Source organism: Mustelus asterias, chromosome 3, assembly GCF_964213995.1.
Source record: "Mustelus asterias chromosome 3, sMusAst1.hap1.1, whole genome shotgun sequence".
In the NCBI taxonomy this organism is placed as follows: Eukaryota; Metazoa; Chordata; class Chondrichthyes; order Carcharhiniformes; family Triakidae; genus Mustelus; species Mustelus asterias.
The window spans coordinates 124,766,456-124,788,492 of NC_135803.1; the positions used below are offsets into that span (position 1 = coordinate 124,766,456).

Consider the following 22,037-nt stretch of genomic DNA (forward strand, 5'->3'; position numbering starts at 1 on the left):
TGGAGATTACTGGGGGTAGTTCCCAAGAACTCAATGGAGGCAAGCCACAGGAACAAACAAGAGTTTATTGAACAAACTGATCTCTTCGCAGTCCAGTCCTCAACTGCTTGTAAGGGCAGGTCACCCCCCGCCCCACCCCCCCAGGGTCACCTGATCTATCCTCTCAAAGGGGCTATGCTCCACATATAAAACAAAAAGGATTCCCCTTGACCTTGCCTTCCACACCACAGTCTCCATATCCAGTGGATCACCCGCTGCCATTTCCACCATCTTCAGCATGATGCCGTCACCAAACACATCTTTCTTCTCTTTTCTGCATTCCAAGAGGATCATTCCCTCTCTCCTGTCTGCTTTCCACTCAACTGCAGACGATACAACATCTGCCCTTTTGCCTCCGCCCTTCTCATTGTCCCAGACCCCAAACACTCCTTCCAGTGAAAGTGATTTAATTTAGTATACTATGTTTACTGTTCACCATGTAGTCTCCTCTTCCTTGGGGTGACCAAATGCAGATACTCCTTTCTTGAGAACCCCTATTCAGTCTATAAGCATGACTCCAATTTTGTTTTACGTTTCTTTGTGGGTTCGTTGTTTCTTTTGTTTTTCTCTTATTTCCTTTATTTTGAATTCAAATGGCACCTATTCAGGACTCTGTCATTCACACCCTCTCTAGACACATCTTTCTTGTGCCATTACCATTCCCTTTGATTTTACACCATGAAAGCTTTTGTAATCTAATCTCACTTGCCCTCCACCCATCAGAGTTTTTTGTTTTTCTCACCCTCCCACATTTCGCTTGCTCAAAACCTATTACAACCTTTCCCAGTTCTGATGAAAGGTCATAGACCTGAAACGTTAACTTGGTTCCTCTTCCACAAATACTGCCAGACCTGCTGAGTATCATTTTCTGTTTGTATTTCCATTATTCAGCATCTGACATATTTTGCTTTGGCACTGATGTTAAGTTCCCTGCTCCTCTTCAAAATAATCCAATAGAATCATTTACAGCCACCTTCGAAAGCTGACAAGATCTTAGTTTAACATCTCGTCTGGAGACAGTCCTCCCTCAGTACTGCAGTGGAGTGTCAGCTTAGATTTTTGTACTGAGGTACCTGGAGTGGATTTTTAGTCCATAACCATGCAACTCAGAGGCAAAGTGCTACAACTGAGCCACGGCTGACACTGTAATGACTCACAGTCTAATATGGTGCAGTGAAAAGTCAACAAAGCAAATCGCTTTGCGATATCATTTATTATACCAAGCATGAGCCGTAAGTATGGTGATTGTGATTCAATTGAAGTATTCAAATTTATGGAATAATTCAACAAGTGACCTGAGAGCACAAGAAACACGGAGTAAAAACTGTTCAAGTGTTGAAGGTACAAAGAGGTTATAAAAGTCAGAAAGTAAGTTGAATATTTGCCACAATCAATACTTCACGATGCATACTTGACATATACCTTGAAAGTGCTGTTAATTTTCATTTTAACAATTTTTCTCAAGTGTTTTAAAGATGTTTTACGTCAATACTCATTACTGTAGAACTTGTATGGAATAGAATCCAATGGAATGATGTAGTTAAAAGTTAGATCATTGCTGTCAAACATGCCTTGGTACGTTGTTTCCAGAAATGATGCTTCTGTTTTAGGGTAGGATTCTCTGATCTAGTCCATGGCTGCCCTGCTGCCAGCGAGAATGGAGACTTTGGCTCGCAGCCAAAACATTTGTCGTAAACCTCTAATCTCGTCCACAGCTGGGATTCTCCGTTGCCGCTGCAGTGAATGGAGTTTTGGCTGAGTGCCAAATTCTCCATTTTCCGCAGTGGGGCGGCAATGGAGGAGATCAGAAAATCCTGCCCACTGCAGCGGCATCGGAGAATCCTAGTCGCAGGCAAAGTTAGAGATTTTCGACGTTAAATTGGGTTTCGAGTGATTTGAGTCACATGATTCAAATAATTACACCAAAACATTTTTGTATATCATCCTAGTCTACTTTTTATTTTCCTTAAGCACAGTTAATCTACTTTACATCCTCGGATCCTTCTGCTTATGAAGGTGAAGGATAAGTAATTAAACATTTTTCCATTGTGAACCATCAATAATAAGTTCAAGTACACAAGACCAATACTATACCTTCAATATTGAGTGGAATTTCCTCACCAACGGCCCAGCAATCTTTTATAATTTGTTTATGGGATGTGAATGTTGTTGGCAAGGCCAGCATTTAATGTCCATTCCTAATTATCACTCAGAAGGATAGTAGTGAGCCACTTTCTTGAACCCCTGCAGTCCATCTGTAAAAGTACACCCACACTGCTGTTGAGGAGGGTGTTCTAGGATATTGACCCAGCGACAGTGAAGGACTGGTGATAGAGTTCCAAGTCAGGATGATGTGTGGCTTGGAGGGGAATCTGCAGGGGTGAGTTCCCATGCATCTGCTTCCTTATTCTTCTAGTTGGCAGAGGTAATGTGTTTGAAAGATGATGCCATCAACAGAGCCTTGGTAAGTTGCTATGGTGCATCTTACAAATGCCACTATGCACAAGTGATGGAGGAAGTGAGTGTTTAAACTGGTGGAGGGGGTACCACTTGAGCAGACTGCTTTTTCCTGGATGGTGTTGAACTGCACTGATCCAGAGAGGTGGAAAGTATTCCATCATTAGACTATAAGACCAGAAGACATAGGAGCAGAATTAGGCCACTCGGCCCATCGAGTCTGCTCCACCATTCAAGTATGGCTGATATTTCTCTCACCCCCATTTTCCTTCCTTTTCCCCATAACCCCTGATCCCCTTATTAATCAAGAACCTATCTATCTCTGTCTTAAAGACACTCAATGACCTGGCCTCCACAGCCTTCTGCGGCAAAGAGTTCCACAGATTCACCAATCTCTGGCTGAAGAAATTCCTCCTCATCTCTGTTTTAAAGGATCGTCCCTTCAACCTGAGGTTGGGCCCTCTGGTTCTAGTTTTTCCTATAAGTGGAAACATCCTCTCCACGTCCACTCTATCCAGGCCTCACAGTATCCTGTAAGTTTCAATAAGATCCTCCCTCATCCTTCTAAACTCCAACGAATACAGACCCAGAGTCCTCAACCGTCCCTCATACGACAAGCTCTTCATTCCAGGGATCATTCTTGTGAACCTCCTCTGGACCCTTTCCAAGGCCAGCACATCCTTCCTTAGATGCAGGGCGCAAAATTGCTCACGGTACTCCAAATGGGGTCTAACCAGAACCTTATGCAGCTTCAGAAGTACATCCCTGCTCTTGTATTCTCGCCCACTCAACATAAATGCTAGCATTGCATTCACCTTCCTAACTGCACGTTAACCTTTGTGTTTTTGATTTCCTAAGCATTTCCCCATTTAGAAAATAGTCTGTGCCTCCATGCACATTTTTATGTTAATCCTTAAAAACACAGGGAGGGGACCAACAGTGAAATATAAGACTCCTTCCATTTTGCTACATTCTTGGCATCCTATATGCAGTACTAAATGGCATTGTTATTTCAGTTCGTGTTTTTCCCAATTTTGAAAATATTTCATTATCAAATGTGTAGTTTTCTACATTTTTTAAGGTTATTTTTTCATTTCAAGTCTGAGGTTTTGAACTTAGTTTTGCTTAAAATTTTATGCCAGCGATGTTTACTTTCCATCTTGGAGTGATGCATCGTGCAAATTTTCCAAGTTTTTCACTCTATTTTTGTTTACTGATCTTGTGCTGCCTTGCATCATCAGATTCATTCATAGTTTGATACCCAAATTGAAGTTGCAGACTGAAATTGGAAAAAAACTGAACAAAATAGTTTTTTTATCATTTGTAGATGGAAATAAAAATAAATTGAACTGATATTAAGACATTCTTTTTACTGCTGATGAGAGATGTAGAAATTTTTAACTATCTAATTTGATTTATTAAACTCAAATCATTGAAGGTATTTTGTGTATTGGGGGCATAAAACATAGCAAACTAAATGAACTGGGTAAAGAATAAGCGAACTGGCGCAATGATTTAAGTGTCAAGTTGCAAACTCATAATTCAACACATGTCATGATTCAATTACCAACATTAATTACAAACATTTGCAAAAGCATTGCCTTATCAATCAAATTTGCACTACCCTATAATATATTGAATGCTACACTCATACCAGCACTAAGTTAAATTAATGAGACGTGTCTGTAAAATATTTCACACTTCTCTTTGTATAATGGTTGACTTGAATACGCATTTTTGAAATAGCATTATGAAAATATTCAAGTAGTTCACAGAATTGCAATAAAGGATTGACTTTTGTCCTGTTTCTACTGTTTAAAATCTCATTTAAGTTCCAGAGCTGAAATATTAGCTCATTTATATGTAAATTATATTTAATATATTCATGAATTTTGCACACTAATCCATAAAGGTCCTTACTGTAGGTGACCTTTTATACTTGGTGCTTATGGGAAAAGTGCCAAATCCCTGTGAATGACCTCAAACACACCTGTATGAAAACAGATTTCTGCTTAATATTGGCTCTTATTTGTTCAAAATTCAGCATAGACATTTCTTGAATTGTTCATTTGTACTGCCCTGAAGACAATACTAACTACTGTAATCATTATTTTAGTCCATTGAATAACCCAATGACATAGAATATTTTTAACAGACCCAATGTATCAGGTCCAAGGGTCATTCTTGATGAAAGGCCATACCCAATGATTTTTGCCATTGTAGTTTTATATATAAAGAGGTATATTAGTGCCCTCAAGTCTTCAGCCTTTTTGCTAATGGGAAGTTTCTCTCTATCTACGCTGTCTTGCCCTCTAATGATTTTGTACACTCCAACCAAATCACATCTCAACTTTGTCTTTTCCAACAAGGGAGAACAACCTGGCTTCTCCAAATTCCAAACAAATTTCAAGCCAATTCCATCATCAGTTTTTCCTATTTGTATTCAAATTACTTGGATGAAAATCCTGTTTGGTGCAAGTAAACAATTTGCCTTATATTCAACCTTGCTGTTTCAAAGAACAAACGGAAAACAAACAAAGGTACAGCACAGGAACAGGTCCTTCGGTCTTCGGTCCTCGGAACAGGCCCTTCGGTCCTTCCCACTGCCTCGGCAAAGCAGCCAGCATAATTAAGGACCCCATGCACCTCGGACATTCTCTCTTCCACCTTCTTCCTTTGGGAAAAAGATACAAAAGTCTGAGTCACGTACCAACCGATTCAAGAACAGTTTCTTCCCTGCTGCTGTCAGACTTTTGAATGGACTTACCTTGATTAAGTTGATCTTTCTCTATACTCTAGCTATGACTGTAATAGTACATTCTGCACTCTCTCATTTCCTTCTCTATGAATGGTATGTTTTGTCTGTATAGTGCGCAAGAAACAATACTTTTCACTGTATGTTAATACATGGGACAATAATAAATCAACTCAAAACCAAACCAAGCCTGTGCCGACCATGATGCCCTAAGTAAACTAAAAAAACACCTGCTGCCCTTAATCGGTCCATATCCCTCCATTCCCTCTCTATGCATCCAGATGCCTCTTAAATGTTGCTAATGTGCCTGCTTTCACCACCTCCTCTGACAGCGCATTCTAGGCACCCACCACACTCTACGTGAAAAACTTCCCCTGCACATCTCCCTTAAACTTTTCCCCTCTCACCATGAACCTGTGCCCCCTTATAATTGACACTTCCACCCTAGGAAAAAGCCTCTGACTATCCACCCTGTCTATGCCTCTCATAATTTTGTAGACCTCTATCAGATCCCCCCTCAGCCTCCGTCTTTCCAGTGAAAACAATTCTAGTTTATTCAACTTCTCCTCATAGTCAACACTGCCAGGCAACATCCTGGTGAACCTTCTTTGCACTCTCTCCATGTTTCTAGTTTTTATTTTTTTTTAGTTTTTCAAGTTTCCTAGCTTGCCACTCTTTCACTCAATGCCTATCATTTCCCAGACTTTCCATCCCAATTTTTCTTGTTGGAATTAATGAAAATCCTGAGTAACAAGGGTGTTATCAAAATCTGTTCATTTTATAAGAAAAAAAAAGATTTACTAACCAACAGAAAGGCTTTTGTCTTTACACCAGAGCTAGATTGAGTGCATATACTTCTGCTACAATCTACAGTTATATAATAGAACATAGAACGAAAGTTACAAAAGTTTATCTCTGATACTAATAACTGACAGGGAAAAGGGAAGCAAGATGAAACTGTAGATTGTATTTTATTTCAAAATGTAGATCAATAATACTTCATGGATTTTTCCCACCATGCCTTATACTAGTTCATTCGAATCAGGAAGGTATAGATTGGAGAAATTGGATTGTTCTCCCTCCTTGAAGAAGAGAAGGTTGAGAGGAGATTGAATGATAGTGTTCAAAATCATGAGGGGGCTGGACAGCATGGCTAGAGAGAAACTGTTCCCATTGGCAGAAGGGCTGAGAACGAGACTGCTCAGATTTAAGGTGATGGGCCAAAAAAACAAAGTAACATGAAGAAAAGCCTTTTTCCAGTGAGTGGTTATGATCTGGAATGAATGAGTGCTGATTGAAAAGGTAATTGATGCAAATTTAATTGTGACTTTCAAAAGGGCAATGCTAAGTTTCTGAAGGGGAACAATTGCAGGGCTATGGGGAGGAGCGGTGAACATGGGACCAGCTAAATTGCTCTTACAGGGAGCTGGCACAGACTCAACAAGCCAAATGACATCTTTTTGTAACCATTCTATGATTCCAAGCATTCAGGAAACCTTTTTTTTTTAAATCTCCCTTTATATCCGAAGATATGGAGCTCAACATGTTGTCAAAAAATCAGCTATTCTGTCACAACATGATGTTGATTGAAGCTGTAAAAAATTTAGTTTTATTTAAAAATAAGGTATCAGTTCACTTCACTTATTGGTGACATACTTTTGCTTAGAAAGTGTGAACAGCCTGCTGGGTGGGAGGAGAAAAGGAACTGCTAATTAGTTTCAGCTTCATCCAACATGGTAGACTGTTAAAATGTATGACAGTCAAATGAAAGTTTCTTCTGAGCTCTGTTTCTTTCCTAGAGGGGTTGGTCAGAATTTGCTACTGTAAATTAATGTTTCAAAGATTTATTTAATGAAAAATGTAGCAGTTGATTTTATTTCCAGTTTTTACATGAATTGCTGTGATTTGTGGCCACATTTTTAACTGCCACTTTTTGTCAACTGGTTTCCATAATTTGAGAAGAAAAGGAAATAACTGACATAGTTTTGGCATCTTTCATGACCTCGGGATTTCCCAAAGTACCTCATAGTCAAGAGTTCTTTTGAAGTGCAGTCGGTCTTGTAACAAAGGGAAATTTGCATGTCAGTTTGTATAAGGTAAGGTTGTACACAGTGATGGGATAAATCGCCAGCTAACCTTTTTAAAGATAAATTTTAATGGAGGAATAGATGTTGGCCAGAATTCTGGGAAAATTCCCTGCTCTTCTTCAAAGAATGCACTTAGTTTCACCTGAGAGTATCAGCAGGGCCTTGGTTTAACATCTCATCCAAAGTTAGGCGGCTCTGACAGTGTGGCACTGTATCAGTGCAGGATAAAATTGTCACCCGAGTATCTCTGGAGTGGGTTGGAACTCATGACATCCTAACTTGGAGGCAAAAATGCTACCATTAATAGGTACTTTACTGCATTTGTATCGGATAATTGATTATTGTCTACTTGTTTACTCATCTCCCAGGCTTTTTCTGCCACCAGCAAATTATTATGAAACTTCTTACTCCAAGTATTCAAAATCTGTTGTCGAGTGAAGATAAATGTATTTCCAAAAAGTTAAGAAGGCATTCAAAGTGAACTTCAAAATTCTTGGAACGGCAGCATGGCAAAGTGGCATATCATTTTATTAATGCAGTGTTTTGGAAAGTAAAAAGGAATACAGTAGAAATCTGCCTCCTGAAGTGGTACCAATGGTTATCTCATCACCCAGATGGGCCAACTCATGGCCCCTCCCATGGCAACCAAATCCGTCCTTAACCATGGCGAGAACTAACAAAACCCATCACCAATCACCCTTGATATAACCACCACTTCACCACTTGGACCCCTCAGTAATATTCATATCAATGATTAAACATCCTGAATACACCCCCACCTCAACAGTTTCATACTTTCAATAAAACCTCCGCCACAACAAGGCACCTCATGGAAGAACAAAATCACAAATTTGGGGGTCCTCTCAAGTGTAAATCTTCCAAACGTGTTGGCACTCATCAAGTAGAGATGACTTCGCTGATTTGGTCACGTTCGCCTGATGGAAGATGCATGTAGACCCAAGGATTTTCTGTATGGCAAGGCAGCAGGATGAGAGGAACAGTAGGATGTCCAAAATTCTGATGAAGACCCTAAACATTGATGTTTGCTTCTGGGATAACAAGAAATGTCAATATCACCTGTGGATGGCATGCACAATCATGATGATGTAGCTCCAACAGCTTTGCAATAGGCACCAATACTGAAAACAACAACCTAGAACAATGCCTGATAATCACCTGTAGCACAGCCTTCCTCGCTGGATTGGTCTTTTCAACCATCAGCAAAAGTGCACAATATGTGCAACTCCATCCCAGAAAGATTTGATTTGCTACAGGTCCATTATCTTGCGTAGATTGGAATATTGCCAACAATGTGTTTTGCATGCTGCACAAGTGAACAAAATTAAAGCACTTCAACATAGTGAGAAAACTTTTAGCCTGTATAAATCTCAAAATTTCGAACCGAACATTTTTGATTAAATTGGGTATACACTGGTAGAATAAGATATTTGACATGAGCTTAGAACTAAATCTGCTGAACTAGATTATTTTCTCCTCACTACCTCTTTGGGAGATCTGCCTGATAAGGGGTCTAATGAACTATAGCATTTTTATGTTATGCTTTGAGAGACATCCAGTGGAATCTTGCTGTAAAATAGACCTACGTATGAGCAATGTGATCACAAGCAAATTAATTTGAATTCAGCTGCCTCCATCTCAGTCTGTTATGTTTCGGTGAGATAGTTGAAAATTAACAAGAAAATGGCAACGATGTTTGATAAAATAAATGATTAACAGGCTAAAGCAAGCTGGGTTCATTGAGTTATTAGCTCATCCAAACTAAGAATAACTGAAAGTGTAACAAAGAAGTAGTTCAAACAATACCGGCAGCAGCATGTTACCTGAATAAATAAAATCTTATAGAAGTTGCATTTTGTCACCTCAACAATTCTTCCATCCAAATAAACTTGTTTGCATTGTGACTTTGTTGCTCATAAGTGGATATATTTTACAGGGGAAAGCTTCAGTTCCATGTCTTTCAGAATTAAGTACAAAAATATTTTGGTTCACTGGAACACATGACCACTAAATAGCAAATATATCTTTGAAATATTTCATCTTGCACTCATCAGGGCAAATGCAAGAATGTCAAATTTCAATGATTACAACAATTTATATTACAGGGGAAAAGGGTGCTGATTGGTTGGCAAGTTGAATCTGACTCGCCAAGGTACTGCGGATCAAGAAATCAATAGAGGACGATAAGTTCCCCAAACCTCTGCATAACTCAAAATCTTGAACATACTACTTTCGTTTTCAGAGAAGAGGTCTCTGTGTACAAATGTATGTCGCTTCTAGCAAGCATAAATTGATCACTTTTAAGATCTCAACTCATTTTTTTTTTTGTTGAGAATTGATCCCGGTGTACGGATGTGTGTTGCCTTTAACAAGCGTAAATCAAATAATTTAAGAGCTCAACTGATTATATTGCATTGGTTGTTAGTGTAGCTATTAGTGCACTCAGGATTGTTCAGCAAGTACTACCTAATTGGGGAATCACTTTTAACAGACGTTTTATTTTGGGTTTTCAACCACAGGTGGTTGAGTACAGTCTATACCATGCCTATTATGAACAACCAAAGAAACATGCTATTTCATTCTATCAGCTATTGCTGGGATGTACAACTGATATAGCCGGCATCGTAGCAGCACTGAAATTCATACGCAATATTGTTCAATTGTGTGGGAGGCAGAATGTCTTTAATTAGTTAATGTCAAATAACTCAACTTTGAAAACTCCTGTCAAATATTCCACACTGTCAATGTACATGACTTAATTGTAAGAGTCATAAATGGAATCTTGAGAATTTTGTGTATGTTAAAACAAACTTAATGTTCAATTATTTTCTCTGATCATGTTTTGGTGCGTGAAACAGTCTTAACTCAACAAATTACTCGATGAAATTTTAAGCTGCCAAGCAACTATTTTGATCATTACTTTATTTTTTCAATGTTTTTGAGGAGACAAGTATAGATAAAGATCTAAAAAAAAGCACATCATTGTTATTGGGATAATACGGAAGGAGAACATTATGTATGGATATGCAATGAATAGATGCTATTGCCAGCGTTAGAAAGAGGATTTGGATGAGATTGTTGTTCGTGCACTGAAAGAATGCAACCAATATGAAGCAAAAATTCACAACAGTAATCAACAGTCAGGATGCATTCAAGGTATTTGATTTGTGGTCAAAGTGCATGGGTACAAACACATTTAAAAATTGTGCGATTTTCCAAATCCAAGACACGAACTGATATTTAATACATTTTAAAATTTGTTTATGGAATGTGGACATTGTTGGTGAGACCAGCATTTATTGTCCATTGCTAGTTGCCCTTGAGAAGGTGGTGGGTAAGCTGCCTTCTTGAACTGCTGCAGTTCCTGAGGTGTAGGTACACCCACAGTGCTGTTAGGGAGGGAATTTGACCGGGCAACAGTGAAGAAATGGTGACATATTTCCAAGACAGGATGGTGAGTGTCTTGTAGGAGAACCTCCAGGTAGTTGTGTTCCCAGGTATCTGCTGCTTTTGTCCTTCTAGATGGTGGCAGCCATGGGTTTGGAATGTGCTGCTGAAGGAGCCTTGTTGAGTTTCCTGCAGTGCATTTTGTAAATGCTGTACATTGTTGCCACTGTTTGTCGGTGTTGGAGGGAAAGAATTTTTGAGGAAGGGGGCAATAATCAAGTAGGCTGCTTTGTCCTGAACAGTGTCGAGCTTGCTAATGATAGAAGTCCAAAGTTGAGTTCTTTGACATTAACTAATAAAAGACATTCTGCCTCTGGCTCAATTGAACAACATTTTGTATGATTTCAGTGCTGCTGTAATGCTGACTATATAGGTTGTACAGGCCAGCAATGGCTGATAGGTTGTTGGACCTGTTACTCACTGCATGATTCCTAGTCTTTGACCTGCATTTGTAGCCACAGTATTTATATGGCTAATCCAGTGCAGTTTCTGGTCAATGGTAACGCCCAGGATGTTGATAGTGAGGGTTCAGTGAAAGTAATGCCATTGAGTGTCTTAGGACAATAATTAGATCCTCTGTTGTTAAAGATGGTCTTTGTCTTGCATTTGTGGAGCGCAAATGTTACTTGCCACTTGTCAGCCCAAGCCTCGATATTGTCCACATCTTGTTGGACATGGACTGCTTCTGTATCCGAGGAGTCATGAACGGTGCTGAACATTGTGCCATCATCAACGAACAACCACACTTTTGACCTTATGAATCCTGCAATGAGTCATTCACCTCCTGGCTCTCCAAAGCCTGTCTCCCATCTACAAGACACAAGCCAAGGGTGTGGTGGAATCCCCTCTACTTGCCTGGATGAGCACAGGTCCAACAACCTATCAGCCATTGCTGGGGTGTACAACTTATATATTTTCCCTTTGAAAATAGTCATTCCTGCATCTGTCCTGATGAGTGCAAGATGAGAAGCTTTGACAACATTTCTCTTTTTCAGCAAGTATCTGTGTTCATTGCCTACTTTGGGAGATAGGAATGGGTTGGGTAGAGTTCTAGGTAAAACAAATTCCTCTGAAAGAAGAATGCTTGATAGGTTGAAGAATATTTTTTCCATTCCATGCTTATATTATGTTGATATCATTTCTTTCCTTTCTATCTAAAAAGCAATCTTTTGTATAACGTCATAAATCTTGTGAATGTTGGGTGATGGAAATTATCAGGAAATGGCTGTGGTCCTAGAAAAAGTGCGTCTCCTGTTATCTGGTGCAGAGCAGTGTTTTCGCCATGGAAGTGTGAAGTTGTACGAACTAAGTAAGGGCATGATGGGAAAATTGGTCAACTATTTGTTACAATATAAAGAACAGCTGACCAAAGCTATTTCAAAATGCCAGACCCTTGTTAGAGTTGATAAGGCTGGATGAGTAAATAAAATAAGATATGGTCAGGGAGGAAGGAGTCACCGACCTTCTTCTGTTCCATCAAAGGACAAGATAAGGGTATGAATAATGAGACAAAGAGTTCTAGGAGGTCAGCAAGTTAAAACATGATTAATGATATTGCTTATGATTCTATTACTAATCGAATTCCTGAATATGTTCTGGTCACGCAAACTGATAATGATTATGTATAAATACTGAATGGATTCTTTGAGTAATTGCGGACTTGAGGAGGAATTAGCAAGTTGTACCAACTGCTCTCTGAACTCAGGTTTTCAGCCAAAACTGCATGCAGTTATTCGTAAATAAATGCTTGTTATATTGTCGGAACGAATTTTGTTTGAGTCTTTATATCACAGTCAAGAAGCAGGAAAGTTTCCACTTCAGCAGAGGAATTTTCAGCTCTGCTGGCTGAAAGAGGACATCATAATGACTGAAGGTAAAAAAGGGGTAGAGAATTGTAAAAATAACCCTACAAAAATGAAATCCTCTCAAATGTCACACATCTGGTCAGCAGCTTCTTTTTCAATAAAGATACAATTTTCCCTCGCAACAGACGGGTGCAATAAATTGAAGACTAAATTCTAATAAATCTCTTTAGAAGGTGAATAAATATTTTGTGCTGAGGATGTACACCGATTCCTGATAAATGTATTATGGAAAAAAAATGAAATAGTAGTACTTTTTCTGATTGAAACTTTATTGAGATTGTCATGGACTATTTGCAGTTATTCTTTGATTTAAGACATTTTGTATATTATACATTACCTGACATTAACTTTTAATATTGGATATAAACTGGAAAATGTTGGGTTTTGTAGTCTAACCACATAGAGATGGCAAAACATAAATGAAAACTTTGTATAAATATAGGATAACAATTCTACTGTACTGTAAATCATGACATGATCAACTTTTCCACATATATGAACATTTTGTTGTGTCTTTCTGTGTGTGCATACACAATTCACACCAGTGTTTTAGCAATATTTTAATGATTCCCTATATAAAGCTGACTGATGTCATTTTAAATGGTTGACAAGGACCAACTTAATCCCAGTAATGGTTTATGCTAACCTCATGATAATAAGAAACGGAAACGGCAACTATTTTTTGCTCATTAGTGTTTTTGCATTTATTTCATGTCCCAACATGACACTCTGACCTCTGCACTCAACCTCATTAATACCAAAAGTTAAAAGTCTGGCCCAAAAGTTAGAATTCTAAGTTGGGGCAAGGCCAATTTTGATAGTATCAGGCAGGAACTGTCAAAAGTTAATTGGGGGAGGCTGTGGGAAGGCAAAGGGACGTCTGGTAAGTGGGAGGCTTTCAAAAGTGTGTTAACCAGGGTTCAGGGTAAGCACATTCCTCTTAGAGTGAAGGGCAAGGCTGGTAGAAGCAGGGAACCCTGGATGACTCAAGTGATCAAGCTGGGATCACTGGGATCAAGTAAATCCCTTGAAGAGTATAGGGCGTGTAGGAGTAGAGTTGCAAGAGAAATCAGGAGGGCAAAAAGGGGACACGAGATTGTTTTGGCAGATAAGGCAAAGGAGAATCATAGAAATCATAGAAACCCTACAGTGCAGAAGGAGGCCATTCGGCCCATCGAGTCTGCATCGACCACAATCCCACCCAGGCCCTACCCCCACATATTTACCCGCTAATCCCTCTAACCTACGCATCTCAGGACTCTAAGGGGCAATTTTTAACCTGGCCAATCAACCTAACCCGCACATCTTTGGACTGAATCCGAAGAGCTTCGATAAATACATTAAGGCCAAAAGAGTAACAAGGGAGAGAGTAGGGCCACTTGAGGATCAACAAGGTCATCTATGTGCGGATCCACAAGAGATGGGTGAGATCCTAAATAGAACAAAGAAGAACAAAGAAAATTACAGCACAGGAACAGGCCCTTCAGCCCTTCAACCCTGCACCGACCATGCTGTCCGACTGAACTAAAACCCCATACCCTTCCGGGGACCATATCTCTCTATTCCCCATCCTATTCGTGTATTTGTCCAGACACCCCTTAAAACTCACTATTGTATCTGCTTCCACCACCTCCCCGGCAATGAGTTCCAGGCATCCACAACCCTCTGTGTAAAAAACTTGCCTTGTACATCTCCTTTAAACCTTGCCCCTCGCACCTTAAACGTATGTCCCCTAGTAATTGACTCTTCCACCCTGGAAAAAAGCTTCTGACTATTCACTCTGTCCCTGCCCCTCATAATCTTGTAGATTTCTATCAGGTTGCCCCTCAACCTCCGTTGTTCCAGTGAGAACCGACCAAGTTTCTCATAGCTAATACCCTCCAATGAATATTTCTCATCAGTATTTACTGTTTGGGGACAAAATAGTGATGTCTTGAGGAGTGGACATATTACAGAGAAGGAGGTGCTGGAAGTCTTGAAGCGCATCAAGGTAGATAAATCCTCAGGACCTGATGAAGTGTATCCCAGGACATTGTGGGAGGCCAGGGAGGAAATTGCGGGTCCCCCAGCAGAGATATTTGAATCATTGATAGTCACATGTGAGATGCCTGAAGATTGGAGGGTGGCAAATGTTGTGCCTTTGTTTAAAAAGGGCTGCAGGGAAAAGCCTGGAAACTTAAACACGGTAGCACAGTGGTTAGCACTGCTGCTTCACAGCTCCAGGGACCTGGGTTCGATTCCCGGCTTGGGTCACTGTCTGTGTGGAGTTTGCACATTCTCCTCGTGTCTGCGTGGGTTTCCTCCGGGTGCTCCGGTTTCCTCCCACAGTCCAAAGATGTGCGGGTTAGGTTGATTGGCCATGCTAAAAATTTCCCTTAGTGTCCTGAGATGCGTAGGTTAGAGGGATTAGTGGGTGGATATGGGGGTAGAACCTGGGTGGGATTGCGGTCGGTGCAGACTCGATGGGCCGAATGGCCTCTTTCTGTACTGTAGGGTTTCTATGATTTTCTATGATTTCTACAGGCCAGTGAGCCTCACATCTGTGGTGGGTAAGTTGTTGGAAGATATTTTGAGAGACAGGATCTATAGGCATTTAGAGATGCAAGGACTCATCAGGGACAGTCAGCATGGCTTTGTGAGTGGAAAATCATGTCTCGCAAATTTGATTGAGTATTTTTGAAGGAGTAACCAAGAAGGTAGATGAGGGCAGTGCAGTTGATGTTGTCTACATGGACTTTAGCAAGACCTTTGACAAGGTACCGCATGGTAGGTTGTTGCATAAGGTTAAATCTCACGGGATCCAGGGTGAGGTAGCTAAATGGATAAAAAACTGGCTTGATGACAGAAGCCAGAGGGTGGTTGTAGAGGGTTGTCTTTCAAACTGGAGGCCTGTGACCAGCGGTGTGCCTCAGGGATCAGTGCTGGGTCCATTGTTATTTGTCATTTATATTAATGATTTGGATGAGAATATAGGAGGCATGATTAGTAAGTTTGCAGATGACATGAAGATTGGTGGCATAGTGGACAGTGAAGAAGGTTATCTCCGATTGCAACAGGATCTTAATCAATTGGCCAGTGGACTGACGAATGGCAGATGGAGTTTAATTTCGATAAATGCGAGGTGATGCATTTAGGTAGATTGAACCAGGGCAGGACTTAGAACATAAGAACATAAGAACTAGGAGCAGGAGTAGGCCATCTGGCCCCTCGAGCCTGCTCCGCCATTCAATAAGATCATGGCTGATCTTTTTGTGGACTCAGCTCCACTTACCCGCCCGCTCACCATAACCCTTAATTCCTTTACTGTTCAAAAATTTATCTATCCTTGCCTTAAAAACATTCAATGAGGTAGCCTCAACTGCTTCACTGGGCAGGGAATTCCACAGATTCACAACCCTTGGTGTGAAGACGTTCCTCCACAACTCAATCCTAAATCTGCTTCCCCTTATTTTGAGGCTATGCCCACTAGTTCTAGTTTCACCCGCCAGTGGAAACAACTTCCCTGCTTCTATCTTATCTATTCCCTTCATAATCTTATATGTTTCGATAAGATCTTCCCCCTCATTCTTTTACATTCCAATGAGTATAGCCCCAGTCTACTCCAGTCTCTCCTCATAAGCCAACCCTCTCAACTCCGGAATCAACTTAGTGAATCTCCTCCGCACCCCCTCCAGTGCCAGTATATCCTTTCTCAAGTAAGGAGACCAAAACTGTACACAGTACTCCAGGTGTGGCCTCACCAGCACCTTATACAGCTGCAACATAATCTCGCTGTTTTTAAACTCCATCCCTCTAGAATGAAGGACAAAATTCCATTTGCCCTCTTAATTACCTGCTGCACCTGCAAACCAACTCCTTGAGATTCCTGCACAAGGACATCCAGGTCTCTCTGCACAGCAGCATGCTGCAATTTTTTACCATTTAAATAATAGTCCATTTTGCTATTCTTACCAAAATGGATGACCTCACATTTACCAACATTGTACTCCATCTGCCAGACCCTCGCCCACTCACTTAGATTATCTATATCCCTTTGCAGACTTTCAGTGTCCTCTGCACACTTTGCTCTTCCACCCATCTCAGTGTCATCTGCAAATTTTGACACACTACACTTGGTCCCTAACTCCAAATCATCTATGTAAATTGTAAACAATTGTGGTCCCAACACTGATCCCTGAGGCACACCACTAGTCACTGATCACCAACCAGAAAAACACCCATTTACCCCCACTCTTTGCTTTCTGTTAGTTAACTAATCCTCTATCCATGCTAATACATTACCCGTAACACCGTGCACCTTTATCTTATGTAGCAGTCTTTGGTGCGGCACCTTGTCAAATGCCTTCTGGAAATCCAGATACACCACATCCACAGGTTTCCCATTGTCCACTGCACATGTAATGTTCTCAAAGAATTCCACCAAATTAGTCAAACATGAGTTTCCCTTCATGAACCCATGCTGCATCTTACCAATGGGACAATTTATATCCAGATGTCTTGCTATTTTTTCCTTGTTGATAACTTCTGTAGTAGGGAAAATGCTTGAATCTAAGCTAACTGGCCTATAGTTACCTGCCTTTTGCCTACCTCACATTTGCTGTTTTCCAATCTGCGGGAACCACCCCAGAGTCCAGCGAATTTTGGTAAATTACCACTAGTGCATTTGCCATTTCTCCTGCCATCTCTTTTAGTACCCTGGAATGCATTCCATCAGGACCAGGAGACTTGTCTACCTTTAGCCCCATTAACTTGCCCAACACTACCTCTATCATGATAATGATAGTTTCTAGGTTCTCACCTGCCATAGCCTTCCTGTAATCAATTTTTGGCATGTTATTTGTGTCTTCCACTGTGAAGACCGACACAAAATACCTGTTCAATGCCTCAGCCATTTTCTCATTTCCAGTTATTACATCCCCCTTCTCATCCTCTAAAGGACCAATGTTTACTTTAGCCACTCTTTTTCGTTTTATATATTTGTAGAAACTTTTGCTATCTGTTTTTATATTCTGAGCTAGTTTACTCTCATAATCCATCTTGCTTTTCTTTATAGCTTTTTTTGTGGCTTTCTGCTGACCTTTAAAGATTTCCCAATCCTCTAGGTTCCCATTAATCTTTGCCACTTTGTATGTATTTTCTTTCAATTTGATACCCTCCTTTATTTCCTTAGATATCCATGGCTGATTATGTCTTTCTCGACAGTCCTTCCTTATCACTGGTATATACTTTTGCTTACTCAGTTAATGGTAGGGCATTGAGGAGAGTTACAGAATAAAGAGATCTAGGGGTACAGGTTCATAGCTCCTTGAAAGTGGAGCCACAGGTAGACAGAATGGTGAAGAAGGCATTCAGCATGCTTGGTTTCATTGGTCCGAACATTGAATACAGGAGTTGAGACGCCTTGTTGAAGTTGTATAAGACATTGGTAAGGCCACATTTGGAATACTGTGTACAGTTCTGATCACTCTATTATAGAAAGGATATTATTAAACTAGAAAGAGTACAGAAGAGATTTATTAGGATGCTACCGGGATTTGATGGTTTGACTTATAAGGAGAGCTTGATAGACTGGGACTTTTTTCTCTGGAGCACAGGATGTTTGGCCTTGGGTGATCTTATAGAGGTCTATAAAATAATGAGGGGCATAGATCAGCTAGATAGTCGATATCTTTTCCCAAAGGTAGGGAAGTCTAAAACTAGAGGGCATTGGTTTAAGGTGAGAGGGGAGAGATACAAAAGGGTCCAGAGGGGCAATTTTTTCACACACAGGGTGGTGAGTGTCTGGAACAAGCTGCCAGAGATAGTAGTAGAGGCGGGTACAATTTTGTCTTTTAAAAAGCATTTAGACAATTACATGGGTAAGATGGGTATAGAGGGATATGGGCCAAATGTGGGCAATTGGGACTAGCTTAGGGGTTAAAAAAAAGAAGTTGGGCCGAAGGCCTGTTCCATGTTGTTAACCTCTATGACTCTAAATTCTGTCACAGGCAGTGAGCTTTCTATTCAAGTAACTAGTGGACAGGAACCTGACTTCAATCCATTCCCAAATCTTAGAATATTGCAATACTGCTTACAGTCAATGAATTAATTTTAAATTGTACTCACTGTAATGTGGGGAAATGCAGAACTTAATTTGTGCACACAACGTCACAGTTAGCAATGATGCCATGACTGAATAATCTGTTTTAGTGATGTTGGTTGGTGAGAACAAGAGTTCTCTCCTATTGTTTCTCAAATAATGACCTGAGATCTTTTGAGTTCACCTAAGAGGGCAAATGGGGCCATCTGAATCTTTTCTACAACAGTGCAACAAAACCTCAGTTCTGCATTGATCAGCAGCCTTGATTATGTGCTTAAGTTGTTGGAGTGGAACTCAACTCTCAACCTTTGGCTCAGAAGTGGGAGTGCGACCACTTAAGCCAAGGCAGACGCCTTGTTGGAATATTGGTTTCTCTGATGGAAGGGACTTCTCATCATTATCTTTTCAATATTGGATGGGTGGATGGAAAACATGCATATTATTTTTATGATGCAATTAAAGTGGACTTTTGACCTCAATGTGTTAAGAATTTTTATTGCATTTCCTGCTTATGAAATTATGTCAAACAGTAATATCAGTTCAATTTTTCAACACTATAACTTTCAATCTACCAATGCAAATGTCGTCTTTGTTTAAAAAAAACTTACATTTCCTCCTGTTTTTCTTTCCCTGCACCACCATTAATAAGATTGGGCAGAGCCCAATTTCCAAGTTCTTTCAGAGTCATTCTTCACCTGGTCAATAGGGGTGTCCCTTCTGATTTTGATTTAATTTGATTTGATTAATTATTGTCATACGTATTGGTATGCAATAAAAAGTATTGTTTCTTGCGCGCTATACAAAGCATACCATTCACCGAGTACATGGTGGAGAAGGAAAGGATAGGGTGCAGAATGTCGTGTTACAGTCATTGCTAGGGTGTAGAAAAAGATCAACGAAATATAAGGTAGATCCATTCAGAACTCTGATGGCAGCTGGGGAGAAACTGTTCTTGAGTCGGTTGGTATGTGATCTCAGATATTTGTATCTTTTTCCCGACGAAAGAAGGTGGAAGAGGGGTGGCATGGTGGCACAGTGGTTAGCACTGCTGCCTCACAGCGCCAGGGTTCCAGGTTCAATTCCGGTCTCGGATAACTGTCTGTGTGGAGTTTGCACATTCTCCCCGTGTCTGCGTGGGTTTCCCCTGGGTGCTTCGGTTTCCTCCCACAAGTCTAACAATGTGTGGGTGAGGTTGATTGGCCATGCTAAGTTGACCCTAGTGTCAGCGGGATTAGCTGGGTAAATGCGTAGGGTTACGGGAATAGGGCCTGGGTGGGATTGTGGTCGGTACAGACTCGATGGGCCGAATGGCCTCCTTCTGCATTTTGGGGTTCAATGATTCTATAATAGCGTTTGTCCGGGATGTGTAGGATCTTTGATTATGCTGGCTGCTTTTCTGAGGCAGTGGTAAGTGTAGACAGAGTCAATGGATGGGAGGTTAGTTTGCGCGATGGATTGGGCTACGTTCACGATCCTTTGTAGTTTCTTGCGGTCTTGGAATCATAGAATCCCGACAGTGCAGGAGGCCATTCGGCCCATCGAACCTGCACTGACAACATTCCCACCCAGGCCCAATCCCCGTAACCCAATGTAATTACTCTGCTAATCCCCTGACACGAATGGTCAATTTAACATGGTCAATCAACCTAACCAGCAAATCTTTGGACTTGAACCCGGGTCCCTGGTGTTGTGAGGCAGCAGTGCTGACCACTGTGCCACTTGGTCAGAGCAGGAGCCATACCAAGCTGTGATTCATCTGGAAAGAATGCTTTCTATGGTGCATCTGTAAAAATTGGTGAGGCTGCACAGACTTGCATTTTTTTTGGTAGCACAGTGGATTAACTCATCATTTGCAAGGATAACATTAAAAAGTCTTCCAATGATGAGGGCTATTACTAGTGTAATATTGATGTTTGTGCAGACAAACCTATATCTGCCTGTTCTTTTTAGCATCAGCTTGTTCACTCTGAAGAATGAACAAGCTGAATTTTGTATTGCTTGTTTGAAGTGTTTATGGAGTCCTGGAGAGCAGTTCTTTCTTTTATTACTCTGACTTTATCCCCTTGCAGGAGAAGCAGCTTCAGGCTAGTTTTACTTTTACTTTTATGTTGTTAAATGTGAGTTATGTGTCTGCTTTCAATGGACATACTATTCATGGTTGTTTTATATTGTGCATTGGGTAGGTTATTTGAAGATTCCCAATATAAGTCAATTTAAGTGCTACTCCCTGATTGTTACACAAACACTATAGTATTTCCGTTCAGTCTTTCAAACATATGCAGTAACTTTATTTACAACTAACCATTGAGGTTTCTATTTATTTTATTAAATTTACCCCATACACACACTGGGGGGACAATTTGGTGAGCAAAGTATGGGGGGGTGGGGGGTGGCATTCCCCTGAACATTGTGAAATTTTAACTCCATATTGTGCATCTGATATCATTGACAGATTCTTTGATATTATTGACAGCCTGATTGACAGGTTTGATGTCCTGCAAGGTGAGAGCAGCTGGAGAAGAGGTGACAGGATTAGATGGATCTGAAACCTGATCAAGACTGAGATTGCAGATCTGGTTGGGGAGGGGTGGGGAGATCAGAGGCCTTGTTACTTGGAGGAGGTTCGAGGCTGGAGTTGGGTTGGTGAGATTCGAGGCTTGCAGGAGATTGGAGGGGTCAGGGTCATGGGGGATTGGCAGACTATGTACATTAAAACCATCGTGTGGAAAAGCACTCTTGAATCTAGCAGTCCTCGCCTTCCTGCAGTTGCTAGATTTTTCAAGCCTAAATTAAACTGGAAATGGTAGATTAATGAGGCATCTGTGCAATCTCATTATAATATTTAAATTGTCAGTCGGGTTGCCTGTCCTCGCTCCCCCACCCATAAAAACAAAGTAGGCAGGTTGAGGTTGGGATTCAGTTTTTTAACACTTCAAGCTTCCAATCAATCCAATCCACCCACCTTTTTTGTTTCAGGTAGTTCGCCTCCCCAACCCCCCGAAAGTTCCTGTTCTTGCTTATTATTCTCAGATAAATTTGGTGTGTTTCTTTGTTTCTCAATTGTGTTATAGCATATTAGTTGAGACACTTTGAGGATAAACAAATACTGGCATTTCATGACACACTTCAACAATTGCCTCTTGTAATCTCGTTGACAGTACCTATGGACACGTTTGTTGCCCCGATTGTTGCATTTTCAAGATTTATTTATTCAAAATGAGCATTTTGAAAGGATGGGCTGGGGAAATCTGATTGAATATATACTCTTGACATCCTGGATTATCAGTAAA

The 22,037-nt window shown here is 40.6% G+C and overlaps 1 protein-coding gene and 1 long non-coding RNA gene across 9 annotated transcripts in view; one reads left to right on the forward strand and one right to left on the reverse strand.

Moving 5' to 3' along the window:
- The window catches only part of fhit (fragile histidine triad diadenosine triphosphatase), a 1,076,873-nt gene that overhangs the window by 222,370 nt on the left and 832,466 nt on the right, over positions 1-22,037 (forward strand). The gene's annotated exons all lie outside the window — the stretch shown is intronic.
- LOC144491560 (uncharacterized) overlaps positions 1,975-22,037 on the reverse strand; it is a 40,319-nt gene continuing 20,256 nt past the window's right edge. Inside the window, exon 3 of the long non-coding RNA XR_013497467.1 lies at positions 1,975-5,170. This is a non-coding gene — a long non-coding RNA (uncharacterized LOC144491560). The remainder of the gene's footprint in view (positions 5,171-22,037) is intronic.